Source organism: Ambystoma mexicanum, chromosome 4p (genome assembly GCF_040938575.1).
Source record: "Ambystoma mexicanum isolate Mex_15411 chromosome 4p, UKY_AmexF1_1, whole genome shotgun sequence".
NCBI classification, from domain to species: Eukaryota; Metazoa; Chordata; class Amphibia; order Caudata; family Ambystomatidae; genus Ambystoma; species Ambystoma mexicanum.
In genome coordinates this window covers 50,446,583-50,458,650 of record NC_090927.1, presented here as the reverse complement: position 1 = coordinate 50,458,650, position 12,068 = coordinate 50,446,583, and the positions used below count along the sequence as shown (strand labels likewise).

Here is a 12,068-nt window from a genome sequence, read left to right as displayed (position 1 = left end):
TCTCAAGCATCCTGCCAGTGGTGGACCCATGGGGCACTGCTCTCAGGATCTCCATAACCTGCTTCTTGCTGACAGCCTCCCATATGGTCTAGCGGTTAGGATTCCTGGTTTTCACCCAGGCGGCCCGGGTTCGACTCCCGGTATGGGAAGACTAGCCTTTTCTACATAGAACTCCCGATTCCGTTTCTGTTGCATTTACATTTTGAGAAAAGCCTGAATTTCCCCACATTGTTTCCCTTGGGGCCCCGGCGGCCCCATGCAGTCTGTCCGTGTTTCAGGCTCCCGATTCCTCAGTATGAGGGCTGGACTTGCAAGAAGAAGGGCCGACTACAAGCGGCTTGGGTATGAGGTGCATACCAATGTCTGCGGCTTTCATACCCGAGATCTCGTCTGCACCCACCTTTGAGGCGTGACGTGTCCCCCGCACCCCCCGTCAAGAGAGCAACGGTGGGACCACATTTGGAAAACAGGCCGCCTTGCATTGAAACCGTTGCTGCAAGACGTTAAAGGCCAGAGGAAAGAAGGGCGCCCTGACAGACCGTCATTTCCGCTGACCTCGAGTGTTAAGCGTTCAGTACCTCGGCCAAGGCTAGGGAGAAGACAGAGACTACGCAATCACAATTGGGGTTAAATTAAAAACAAAACGCGCTTCCCCGAGCCAGGTAGGAGTCGAACCTACAATCTTCTGATCCGTAGTCAGACGCGTTATCCATTGCGCCACTGGCCCTCGTGGGTCTGCGCATACCCCTATCCTTCCACAAAAGGGAGGTGCTGTGCTTGCCCCCTCCCCACATTACACAGCTCTTTAGAAAATAATGCTACTCTTCATTTCGGAGCTGACTCTCAAGCCGCTTCATCTTCCAGTCCTATCTAGAAAGGAAGGCCCTGAAAAGTTGGCAGCAATTGCAAAGCAGGATTTGCCTTCATTTATTGGGGTTGGGGGGGTGGGGTCAATCGGTCAGGGGCTTACTTCCCCACACACTTCAGGAGCGCCACAGGGACTCTTCTCCAGCCTGCCAATAGGCTGCAGATATTTGCCCCCAGCCAATGCTGCACTTTGGGGGCAAGGGGCAGGTTTCAGGTGGCAAGACGGGCAGCAAAGGGTTAATGAGGCGTGCCCCAGCACTCACGCGCCTCCGAGAGGAACTGCAGACTCTCTTGCCCATTTTAGCAAAAGGGGACCGTCCATCCCTGATAGGGCTCGAACCGCTGCCCTTGGTTCTTGCGTGTTCTCTCAAGCTAGTCATTTTTAGATTGGTCTTGGTATTGTGCTTTGCTTAGCCACTGTAAGCAATGACAGCTCAATACCAGAGCAGCGTAAAGCTTGATTTCTGCCACTGAAAGTGCATCTCGGTCATTTGCGTGGGACACCACCGGTCAAGCTTCTCAAGCATCCTGCCAGTGGTGGACCCATGGGGCACTGCTCTCAGGATCTCCATAACCTGCTTCTTGCTGACAGCCTCCCATATGGTCTAGCGGTTAGGATTCCTGGTTTTCACCCAGGCGGCCCGGGTTCGACTCCCGGTATGGGAAGACTAGCCTTTTCTACATAGAACTCCCGATTCCGTTTCTGTTGCATTTACATTTTGAGAAAAGCCTGAATTTCCCCACATTGTTTCCCTTGGGGCCCCGGCGGCCCCATGCAGTCTGTCCGTGTTTCAGGCTCCCGATTCCTCAGTATGAGGGCTGGACTTGCAAGAAGAAGGGCCGACTACAAGCGGCTTGGGTATGAGGTGCATACCAATGTCTGCGGCTTTCATACCCGAGATCTCGTCTGCACCCACCTTTGAGGCGTGACGTGTCCCCCGCATCCCCCGTCAAGAGAGCAACGGTGGGACCACATTTGGAAAACAGGCCGCCTTGCATTGAAACCGTTGCTGCAAGACGTTAAAGGCCAGAGGAAAGAAGGGCGCCCTGACAGACCGTCATTTCCGCTGACCTCGAGTGTTAAGCGTTCAGTACCTCGGCCAAGGCTAGGGAGAAGACAGAGACTACGCAATCACAATTGGGGTTAAATTAAAAACAAAACGCGCTTCCCCGAGCCAGGTAGGAGTCGAACCTACAATCTTCTGATCCGTAGTCAGACGCGTTATCCATTGCGCCACTGGCCCTCGTGGGTCTGCGCATACCCCTATCCTTCCACAAAAGGGAGGTACTGTGCTTGCCCCCTCCCCACATTACACAGCTCTTTAGAAAATAATGCTACTCTTCATTTCGGAGCTGACTCTCAAGCCGCTTCATCTTCCAGTCCTATCTAGAAAGGAAGGCCCTGAAAAGTTGGCAGCAATTGCAAAGCAGGATTTGCCTTCATTTATTGGGGTTGGGGGGGTGGGGTCAATCGGTCAGGGGCTTACTTCCCCACACACTTCAGGAGCGCCACAGGGACTCTTCTCCAGCCTGCCAATAGGCTGCAGATATTTGCCCCCAGCCAATGCTGCACTTTGGGGGCAAGGGGCAGGTTTCAGGTGGCAAGACGGGCAGCAAAGGGTTAATGAGGCGTGCCCCAGCACTCACGCGCCTCCGAGAGGAACTGCAGACTCTCTTGCCCATTTTAGCAAAAGGGGACCGTCCATCCCTGATAGGGCTCGAACCGCTGCCCTTGGTTCTTGCGTGTTCTCTCAAGCTAGTCATTTTTAGATTGGTCTTGGTATTGTGCTTTGCTTAGCCACTGTAAGCAATGACAGCTCAATACCAGAGCAGCGTAAAGCTTGATTTCTGCCACTGAAAGTGCATCTCGGTCATTTGCGTGGGACACCACCGGTCAAGCTTCTCAAGCATCCTGCCAGTGGTGGACCCATGGGGCACTGCTCTCAGGATCTCCATAACCTGCTTCTTGCTGACAGCCTCCCATATGGTCTAGCGGTTAGGATTCCTGGTTTTCACCCAGGCGGCCCGGGTTCGACTCCTGGTATGGGAAGACTAGCCTTTTCTACATAGAACTCCCGATTCCGTTTCTGTTGCATTTACATTTTGAGAAAAGCCTGAATTTCCCCACATTGTTTCCCTTGGGGCCCCGGCGGCCCCATGCAGTCTGTCCGTGTTTCAGGCTCCCGATTCCTCAGTATGAGGGCTGGACTTGCAAGAAGAAGGGCCGACTACAAGCGGCTTGGGTATGAGGTGCATACCAATGTCTGCGGCTTTCATACCCGAGATCTCGTCTGCACCCACCTTTGAGGCGTGACGTGTCCCCCGCACCCTCCGTCAAGAGAGCAACGGTGGGACCACATTTGGAAAACAGGCCGCCTTGCATTGAAACCGTTGCTGCAAGACGTTAAAGGCCAGAGGAAAGAAGGGCGCCCTGACAGACCGTCATTTCCGCTGACCTCGAGTGTTAAGCGTTCAGTACCTCGGCCAAGGCTAGGGAGAAGACAGAGACTACGCAATCACAATTGGGGTTAAATTAAAAACAAAACGCGCTTCCCCGAGCCAGGTAGGAGTCGAACCTACAATCTTCTGATCCGTAGTCAGACGCGTTATCCATTGCGCCACTGGCCCTCGTGGGTCTGCGCATACCCCTATCCTTCCACAAAAGGGAGGTGCTGTGCTTGCCCCCTTCCCACATTACACAGCTCTTTAGAAAATAATGCTACTCTTCATTTCGGAGCTGACTCTCAAGCCGCTTCATCTTCCAGTCCTATCTAGAAAGGAAGGCCCTGAAAAGTTGGCAGCAATTGCAAAGCAGGATTTGCCTTCATTTATTGGGGTTGGGGGGGTGGGGTCAATCGGTCAGGGGCTTACTTCCCCACACACTTCAGGAGCGCCACAGGGACTCTTCTCCAGCCTGCCAATAGGCTGCAGATATTTGCCCCCAGCCAATGCTGCACTTTGGGGGCAAGGGGCAGGTTTCAGGTGGCAAGACGGGCAGCAAAGGGTTAATGAGGCGTGCCCCAGCACTCACGGGCCTCCGAGAGGAACTGCAGACTCTCTTGCCCATTTTAGCAAAAGGGGACCGTCCATCCCTGATAGGGCTCGAACCGCTGCCCTTGGTTCTTGCGTGTTCTCTCAAGCTAGTCATTTCTAGATTGGTCTTGGTATTGTGCTTTGCTTAGCCACTGTAAGCAATGACAGCTCAATACCAGAGCAGCGTAAAGCTTGATTTCTGCCACTGAAAGTGCATCTCGGTCATTTGCGTGGGACACCACCGGTCAAGCTTCTCAAGCATCCTGCCAGTGGTGGACCCATGGGGCACTGCTCTCAGGATCTCCATAACCTGCTTCTTGCTGACAGCCTCCCATATGGTCTAGCGGTTAGGATTCCTGGTTTTCACCCAGGCGGCCCGGGTTCGACTCCCGGTATGGGAAGACTAGCCTTTTCTACATAGAACTCCCGATTCCGTTTCTGTTGCATTTACATTTTGAGAAAAGCCTGAATTTCCCCACATTGTTTCCCTTGGGGCCCCGGCGGCCGCATGCAGTCTGTCCGTGTTTCAGGCTCCCGATTCCTCAGTATGAGGGCTGGACTTGCAAGAAGAAGGGCCGACTACAAGCGGCTTGGGTATGAGGTGCATACCAATGTCTGCGGCTTTCATACCCGAGATCTCGTCTGCACCCACCTTTGAGGCGTGACGTGTCCCCCGCACCCCCCGTCAAGAGAGCAACGGTGGGACCACATTTGGAAAACAGGCCGCCTTGCATTGAAACCGTTGCTGCAAGACGTTAAAGGCCAGAGGAAAGAAGGGCGCCCTGACAGACCGTCATTTCCGCTGACCTCGAGTGTTAAGCGTTCAGTACCTCGGCCAAGGCTAGGGAGAAGACAGAGACTACGCAATCACAATTGGGGTTAAATTAAAAACAAAACGCGCTTCCCCGAGCCAGGTAGGAGTCGAACCTACAATCTTCTGATCCGTAGTCAGACGCGTTATCCATTGCGCCACTGGCCCTCGTGGGTCTGCGCATACCCCTATCCTTCCACAAAAGGGAGGTGCTGTGCTTGCCCCCTCCCCACATTACACAGCTCTTTAGAAAATAATGCTACTCTTCATTTCGGAGCTGACTCTCAAGCCGCTTCATCTTCCAGTCCTATCTAGAAAGGAAGGCCCTGAAAAGTTGGCAGCAATTGCAAAGCAGGATTTGCCTTCATTTATTGGGGTTGGGGGGGTGGGGTCAATCGGTCAGGGGCTTACTTCCCCACACACTTCAGGAGCGCCACAGGGACTCTTCTCCAGCCTGCCAATAGGCTGCAGATATTTGCCCCCAGCCAATGCTGCACTTTGGGGGCAAGGGGCAGGTTTCAGGTGGCAAGACGGGCAGCAAAGGGTTAATGAGGCGTGCCCCAGCACTCACGCGCCTCCGAGAGGAACTGCAGACTCTCTTGCCCATTTTAGCAAAAGGGGACCGTCCATCCCTGATAGGGCTCGAACCGCTGCCCTTGGTTCTTGCGTGTTCTCTCAAGCTAGTCATTTTTAGATTGGTCTTGGTATTGTGCTTTGCTTAGCCACTGTAAGCAATGACAGCTCAATACCAGAGCAGCGTAAAGCTTGATTTCTGCCACTGAAAGTGCATCTCGGTCATTTGCGTGGGACACCACCGGTCAAGCTTCTCAAGCATCCTGCCAGTGGTGGACCCATGGGGCACTGCTCTCAGGATCTCCATAACCTGCTTCTTGCTGACAGCCTCCCATATGGTCTAGCGGTTAGGATTCCTGGTTTTCACCCAGGCGGCCCGGGTTTGACTCCCGGTATGGGAAGACTAGCCTTTTCTACATAGAACTCCCGATTCGGTTTCTGTTGCATTTACATTTTGAGAAAAGCCTGAATTTCCCCACATTGTTTCCCTTGGGGCCCCGGCGGCCCCATGCAGTCTGTCCGTGTTTCAGGCTCCCGATTCCTCAGTATGAGGGCTGGACTTGCAAGAAGAAGGGCCGACTACAAGCGGCTTGGGTATGAGGTGCATACCAATGTCTGCGGCTTTCATACCCGAGATCTCGTCTGCACCCACCTTTGAGGCGTGACGTGTCCCCCGCATCCCCCGTCAAGAGAGCAACGGTGGGACCACATTTGGAAAACAGGCCGCCTTGCATTGAAACCGTTGCTGCAAGACGTTAAAGGCCAGAGGAAAGAAGGGCGCCCTGACAGACCGTCATTTCCGCTGACCTCGAGTGTTAAGCGTTCAGTACCTCGGCCAAGGCTAGGGAGAAGACAGAGACTACGCAATCACAATTGGGGTTAAATTAAAAACAAAACGCGCTTCCCCGAGCCAGGTAGGAGTCGAACCTACAATCTTCTGATCCGTAGTCAGACGCGTTATCCATTGCGCCACTGGCCCTCGTGGGTCTGCGCATACCCCTATCCTTCCACAAAAGGGAGGTACTGTGCTTGCCCCCTCCCCACATTACACAGCTCTTTAGAAAATAATGCTACTCTTCATTTCGGAGCTGACTCTCAAGCCGCTTCATCTTCCAGTCCTATCTAGAAAGGAAGGCCCTGAAAAGTTGGCAGCAATTTCAAAGCAGGATTTGCCTTCATTTATTGGGGTTGGGGGGGTGGGGTCAATCGGTCAGGGGCTTACTTCCCCACACACTTCAGGAGCGCCACAGGGACTCTTCTCAAGCCTGCCAATAGGCTGCAGATATTTGCCCCCAGCCAATGCTGCACTTTGGGGGCAAGGGGCAGGTTTCAGGTGGCAAGACGGGCAGCAAAGGGTTAATGAGGCGTGCCCCAGCACTCACGCGCCTCCGAGAGGAACTGCAGACTCTCTTGCCCATTTTAGCAAAAGGGGACCGTCCATCCCTGATAGGGCTCGAACCGCTGCCCTTGGTTCTTGCGTGTTCTCTCAAGCTAGTCATTTTTAGATTGGTCTTGGTATTGTGCTTTGCTTAGCCACTGTAAGCAATGACAGCTCAATACCAGAGCAGCGTAAAGCTTGATTTCTGCCACTGAAAGTGCATCTCGGTCATTTGCGTGGGACACCACCGGTCAAGCTTCTCAAGCATCCTGCCAGTGGTGGACCCATGGGGCACTGCTCTCAGGATCTCCATAACCTGCTTCTTGCTGACAGCCTCCCATATGGTCTAGCGGTTAGGATTCCTGGTTTTCACCCAGGCGGCCCGGGTTCTACTCCCGGTATGGAAAGACTAGCCTTTTCTACATAGAACTCCCGATTCCGTTTCTGTTGCATTTACATTTTGAGAAAAGCCTGAATTTCCCCACATTGTTTCCCTTGGGGCCCCGGCGGCCCCATGCAGTCTGTCCGTGTTTCAGGCTCCCGATTCCTCAGTATGAGGGCTGGACTTGCAAGAAGAAGGGCCGACTACAAGCGGCTTGGGTATGAGGTGCATACCAATGTCTGCGGCTTTCATACCCGAGATCTCGTCTGCACCCACCTTTGAGGCGTGACGTGTCCCCCGCACCCCCCGTCAAGAGAGCAACGGTGGGACCACATTTGGAAAACAGGCCGCCTTGCATTGAAACCGTTGCTGCAAGACGTTAAAGGCCAGAGGAAAGAAGGGCGCCCTGACAGACCGTCATTTCCGCTGACCTCGAGTGTTAAGCGTTCAGTACCTCGGCCAAGGCTAGGGAGAAGACAGAGACTACGCAATCACAATTGGGGTTAAATTAAAAACAAAACGCGCTTCCCCGAGCCAGGTAGGAGTCGAACCTACTACAATCTTCTGATCCGTAGTCAGACGCGTTATCCATTGCGCCACTGGCCCTCGTGGGTCTGCGCATACCCCTATCCTTCCACAAAAGGGAGGTGCTGTGCTTGCCCCCTCCCCACATTACACAGCTCTTTAGAAAATAATGCTACTCTTCATTTCGGAGCTGACTCTCAAGCCGCTTCATCTTCCAGTCCTATCTAGAAAGGAAGGCCCTGAAAAGTTGGCAGCAATTGCAAAGCAGGATTTGCCTTCATTTATTGGGGTTGGGGGGGTGGGGTCAATCGGTCAGGGGCTTACTTCCCCACACACTTCAGGAGCGCCACAGGGACTCTTCTCCAGCCTGCCAATAGGCTGCAGATATTTGCCCCCAGCCAATGCTGCACTTTGGGGGCAAGGGGCAGGTTTCAGGTGGCAAGACGGGCAGCAAAGGGTTAATGAGGCGTGCCCCAGCACTCACGCGCCTCCGAGAGGAACTGCAGACTCTCTTGCCCATTTTAGCAAAAGGGGACCGTCCATCCCTGATAGGGCTCGAACCGCTGCCCTTGGTTCTTGCGTGTTCTCTCAAGCTAGTCATTTTTAGATTGGTCTTGGTATTGTGCTTTGCTTAGCCACTGTAAGCAATGACAGCTCAATACCAGAGCAGCGTAAAGCTTGATTTCTGCCACTGAAAGTGCATCTCGGTCATTTGCGTGGGACACCACCGGTCAAGCTTCTCAAGCATCCTGCCAGTGGTGGACCCATGGGGCACTGCTCTCAGGATCTCCATAACCTGCTTCTTGCTGACAGCCTCCCATATGGTCTAGCGGTTAGGATTCCTGGTTTTCACCCAGGCGGCCCGGGTTCGACTCCCGGTATGGGAAGACTAGCCTTTTCTACATAGAACTCCCGATTCCGTTTCTGTTGCATTTACATTTTGAGAAAAGCCTGAATTTCCCCACATTGTTTCCCTTGGGGCCCCGGCGGCCCCATGCAGTCTGTCCGTGTTTCAGGCTCCCGATTCCTCAGTATGAGGGCTGGACTTGCAAGAAGAAGGGCCGACTACAAGCGGCTTGGGTATGAGGTGCATACCAATGTCTGCGGCTTTCATACCCGAGATCTCGTCTGCACCCACCTTTGAGGCGTGACGTGTCCCCCGCACCCCCCGTCAAGAGAGCAACGGTGGGACCACATTTGGAAAACAGGCCGCCTTGCATTGAAACCGTTGCTGCAAGACGTTAAAGGCCAGAGGAAAGAAGGGCGCCCTGACAGACCGTCATTTCCGCTGACCTCGAGTGTTAAGCGTTCAGTACCTCGGCCAAGGCTAGGGAGAAGACAGAGACTACGCAATCACAATTGGGGTTAAATTAAAAACAAAACGCGCTTCCCCGAGCCAGGTAGGAGTCGAACCTACAATCTTCTGATCCGTAGTCAGACGCGTTATCCATTGCGCCACTGGCCCTCGTGGGTCTGCGCATACCCCTATCCTTCCACAAAAGGGAGGTGCTGTGCTTGCCCCCTCCCCACATTACACAGCTCTTTAGAAAATAATGCTACTCTTCATTTCGGAGCTGACTCTCAAGCCGCTTCATCTTCCAGTCCTATCTAGAAAGGAAGGCCCTGAAAAGTTGGCAGCAATTGCAAAGCAGGATTTGCCTTCATTTATTGGGGTTGGGGGGGTGGGGTCAATCGGTCAGGGGCTTACTTCCCCACACACTTCAGGAGCGCCACAGGGACTCTTCTCCAGCCTGCCAATAGGCTGCAGATATTTGCCCCCAGCCAATGCTGCACTTTGGGGGCAAGGGGCAGGTTTCAGGTGGCAAGACGGGCAGCAAAGGGTTAATGAGGCGTGCCCCAGCACTCACGCGCCTCCGAGAGGAACTGCAGACTCTCTTGCCCATTTTAGCAAAAGGGGACCGTCCATCCCTGATAGGGCTCGAACCGCTGCCCTTGGTTCTTGCGTGTTCTCTCAAGCTAGTCATTTTTAGATTGGTCTTGGTATTGTGCTTTGCTTAGCCACTGTAAGCAATGACAGCTCAATACCAGAGCAGCGTAAAGCTTGATTTCTGCCACTGAAAGTGCATCTCGGTCATTTGCGTGGGACACCACCGGTCAAGCTTCCCAAGCACCCTGCCAGTGGTGGACCCATGGGGCACTGCTCTCAGGATCTCCATAACCTGCTTCTTGCTGACAGCCTCCCATATGGTCTAGCGGTTAGGATTCCTGGTTTTCACCCAGGCGGCCCGGGTTCGACTCCCGGTATGGGAAGACTAGCCTTTTCTACATAGAACTCCCGATTCCGTTTCTGTTGCATTTACATTTTGAGAAAAGCCTGAATTTCCCCACATTGTTTCCCTTGGGGCCCCGGCGGCCCCATGCAGTCTGTCCGTGTTTCAGGCTCCCGATTCCTCAGTATGAGGGCTGGACTTGCAAGAAGAAGGGCCGACTACAAGCGGCTTGGGTATGAGGTGCATACCAATGTCTGCGGCTTTCATACCCGAGATCTCGTCTGCACCCACCTTTGAGGCGTGACGTGTCCCCCGCATCCCCCGTCAAGAGAGCAACGGTGGGACCACATTTGGAAAACAGGCCGCCTTGCATTGAAACCGTTGCTGCAAGACGTTAAAGGCCAGAGGAAAGAAGGGCGCCCTGACAGACCGTCATTTCCGCTGACCTCGAGTGTTAAGCGTTCAGTACCTCGGCCAAGGCTAGGGAGAAGACAGAGACTACGCAATCACAATTGGGGTTAAATTAAAAACAAAACGCGCTTCCCCGAGCCAGGTAGGAGTCGAACCTACAATCTTCTGATCCGTAGTCAGACGCGTTATCCATTGCGCCACTGGCCCTCGTGGGTCTGCGCATACCCCTATCCTTCCACAAAAGGGAGGTGCTGTGCTTGCCCCCTCCCCACATTACACAGCTCTTTAGAAAATAATGCTACTCTTCATTTCGGAGCTGACTCTCAAGCCGCTTCATCTTCCAGTCCTATCTAGAAAGGAAGGCCCTGAAAAGTTGGCAGCAATTGCAAAGCAGGATTTGCCTTCATTTATTGGGGTTGGGGGGGTGGGGTCAATCGGTCAGGGGCTTACTTCCCCACACACTTCAGGAGCGCCACAGGGACTCTTCTCCAGCCTGCCAATAGGCTGCAGATATTTGCCCCCAGCCAATGCTGCACTTTGGGGGCAAGGGGCAGGTTTCAGGTGGCAAGACGGGCAGCAAAGGGTTAATGAGGCGTGCCCCAGCACTCACGCGCCTCCGAGAGGAACTGCAGACTCTCTTGCCCATTTTAGCAAAAGGGGACCGTCCATCCCTGATAGGGCTCGAACCGCTGCCCTTGGTTCTTGCGTGTTCTCTCAAGCTAGTCATTTTTAGATTGGTCTTGGTATTGTGCTTTGCTTAGCCACTGTAAGCAATGACAGCTCAATACCAGAGCAGCGTAAAGCTTGATTTCTGCCACTGAAAGTGCATCTCGGTCATTTGCGTGGGACACCACCGGTCAAGCTTCTCAAGCATCCTGCCAGTGGTGGACCCATGGGGCACTGCTCTCAGGATCTCCATAACCTGCTTCTTGCTGACAGCCTCCCATATGGTCTAGCGGTTAGGATTCCTGGTTTTCACCCAGGCGGCCCGGGTTCGACTCCCGGTATGGGAAGACTAGCCTTTTCTACATAGAACTCCCGATTCCGTTTCTGTTGCATTTACATTTTGAGAAAAGCCTGAATTTCCCCACATTGTTTCCCTTGGGGCCCCGGCGGCCCCATGCAGTCTGTCCGTGTTTCAGGCTCCCGATTCCTCAGTATGAGGGCTGGACTTGCAAGAAGAAGGGCCGACTACAAGCGGCTTGGGTATGAGGTGCATACCAATGTCTGCGGCTTTCATACCCGAGATCTCGTCTGCACCCACCTTTGAGGCGTGACGTGTCCCCCGCACCCCCCGTCAAGAGAGCAACGGTGGGACCACATTTGGAAAACAGGCCGCCTTGCATTGAAACCGTTGCTGCAAGACGTTAAAGGCCAGAGGAAAGAAGGGCGCCCTGACAGACCGTCATTTCCGCTGACCTCGAGTGTTAAGCGTTCAGTACCTCGGCCAAGGCTAGGGAGAAGACAGAGACTACGCAATCACAATTGGGGTTAAATTAAAAACAAAACGCGCTTCCCCGAGCCAGGTAGGAGTCGAACCTACAATCTTCTGATCCGTAGTCAGACGCGTTATCCATTGCGCCACTGGCCCTCGTGGGTCTGCGCATACCCCTATCCTTCCACAAAAGGGAGGTGCTGTGCTTGCCCCCTCCCCACATTACACAGCTCTTTAGAAAATAATGCTACTCTTCATTTCGGAGCTGACTCTCAAGCCGCTTCATCTTCCAGTCCTATCTAGAAAGGAAGGCCCTGAAAAGTTGGCAGCAATTGCAAAGCAGGATTTGCCTTCATTTATTGGGGTTGGGGGGGTGGGGTCAATCGGTCAGGGGCTTACTTCCCCACACACTTCAGGAGCGC

The 12,068-nt window shown here is 53.7% G+C and overlaps 18 non-coding genes across 18 annotated transcripts; 9 read left to right on the top strand and 9 right to left on the bottom strand.

The window, feature by feature from the left end:
- Window positions 1–77: 77 nt before the first annotated feature.
- Window positions 78–149, top strand: TRNAE-UUC (transfer RNA glutamic acid (anticodon UUC)). The gene has a single exon. It is a non-coding gene; the product is annotated as a tRNA-Glu (tRNA).
- A 505-nt stretch (window positions 150–654) lies between these two features.
- TRNAR-ACG (transfer RNA arginine (anticodon ACG)) lies at window positions 655–727 on the bottom strand. Its single transcript has one exon. It is a non-coding gene; the product is annotated as a tRNA-Arg (tRNA).
- Window positions 728–1,461: 734 nt separating this feature from the next.
- TRNAE-UUC (transfer RNA glutamic acid (anticodon UUC)) lies at window positions 1,462–1,533 on the top strand. Its single transcript has one exon. It is a non-coding gene; the product is annotated as a tRNA-Glu (tRNA).
- A 505-nt stretch (window positions 1,534–2,038) lies between these two features.
- TRNAR-ACG (transfer RNA arginine (anticodon ACG)) lies at window positions 2,039–2,111 on the bottom strand. The gene has a single exon. It is a non-coding gene; the product is annotated as a tRNA-Arg (tRNA).
- Window positions 2,112–2,845: 734 nt separating this feature from the next.
- Window positions 2,846–2,917, top strand: TRNAE-UUC (transfer RNA glutamic acid (anticodon UUC)). Its single transcript has one exon. It is a non-coding gene; the product is annotated as a tRNA-Glu (tRNA).
- Window positions 2,918–3,422: 505 nt separating this feature from the next.
- TRNAR-ACG (transfer RNA arginine (anticodon ACG)) lies at window positions 3,423–3,495 on the bottom strand. The gene has a single exon. It is a non-coding gene; the product is annotated as a tRNA-Arg (tRNA).
- A 734-nt stretch (window positions 3,496–4,229) lies between these two features.
- TRNAE-UUC (transfer RNA glutamic acid (anticodon UUC)) lies at window positions 4,230–4,301 on the top strand. The gene has a single exon. It is a non-coding gene; the product is annotated as a tRNA-Glu (tRNA).
- Window positions 4,302–4,806: 505 nt separating this feature from the next.
- On the bottom strand, window positions 4,807–4,879 carry TRNAR-ACG (transfer RNA arginine (anticodon ACG)). Its single transcript has one exon. It is a non-coding gene; the product is annotated as a tRNA-Arg (tRNA).
- Window positions 4,880–5,613: 734 nt separating this feature from the next.
- Window positions 5,614–5,685, top strand: TRNAE-UUC (transfer RNA glutamic acid (anticodon UUC)). Its single transcript has one exon. It is a non-coding gene; the product is annotated as a tRNA-Glu (tRNA).
- Window positions 5,686–6,190: 505 nt separating this feature from the next.
- Window positions 6,191–6,263, bottom strand: TRNAR-ACG (transfer RNA arginine (anticodon ACG)). The gene has a single exon. It is a non-coding gene; the product is annotated as a tRNA-Arg (tRNA).
- Window positions 6,264–6,997: 734 nt separating this feature from the next.
- Window positions 6,998–7,069, top strand: TRNAE-UUC (transfer RNA glutamic acid (anticodon UUC)). The gene has a single exon. It is a non-coding gene; the product is annotated as a tRNA-Glu (tRNA).
- A 505-nt stretch (window positions 7,070–7,574) lies between these two features.
- TRNAR-ACG (transfer RNA arginine (anticodon ACG)) lies at window positions 7,575–7,650 on the bottom strand. Its single transcript has one exon. It is a non-coding gene; the product is annotated as a tRNA-Arg (tRNA).
- A 734-nt stretch (window positions 7,651–8,384) lies between these two features.
- TRNAE-UUC (transfer RNA glutamic acid (anticodon UUC)) lies at window positions 8,385–8,456 on the top strand. The gene has a single exon. It is a non-coding gene; the product is annotated as a tRNA-Glu (tRNA).
- A 505-nt stretch (window positions 8,457–8,961) lies between these two features.
- On the bottom strand, window positions 8,962–9,034 carry TRNAR-ACG (transfer RNA arginine (anticodon ACG)). The gene has a single exon. It is a non-coding gene; the product is annotated as a tRNA-Arg (tRNA).
- A 734-nt stretch (window positions 9,035–9,768) lies between these two features.
- Window positions 9,769–9,840, top strand: TRNAE-UUC (transfer RNA glutamic acid (anticodon UUC)). The gene has a single exon. It is a non-coding gene; the product is annotated as a tRNA-Glu (tRNA).
- A 505-nt stretch (window positions 9,841–10,345) lies between these two features.
- Window positions 10,346–10,418, bottom strand: TRNAR-ACG (transfer RNA arginine (anticodon ACG)). Its single transcript has one exon. It is a non-coding gene; the product is annotated as a tRNA-Arg (tRNA).
- Window positions 10,419–11,152: 734 nt separating this feature from the next.
- On the top strand, window positions 11,153–11,224 carry TRNAE-UUC (transfer RNA glutamic acid (anticodon UUC)). Its single transcript has one exon. It is a non-coding gene; the product is annotated as a tRNA-Glu (tRNA).
- Window positions 11,225–11,729: 505 nt separating this feature from the next.
- TRNAR-ACG (transfer RNA arginine (anticodon ACG)) lies at window positions 11,730–11,802 on the bottom strand. The gene has a single exon. It is a non-coding gene; the product is annotated as a tRNA-Arg (tRNA).
- Window positions 11,803–12,068: the final 266 nt, after the last annotated feature.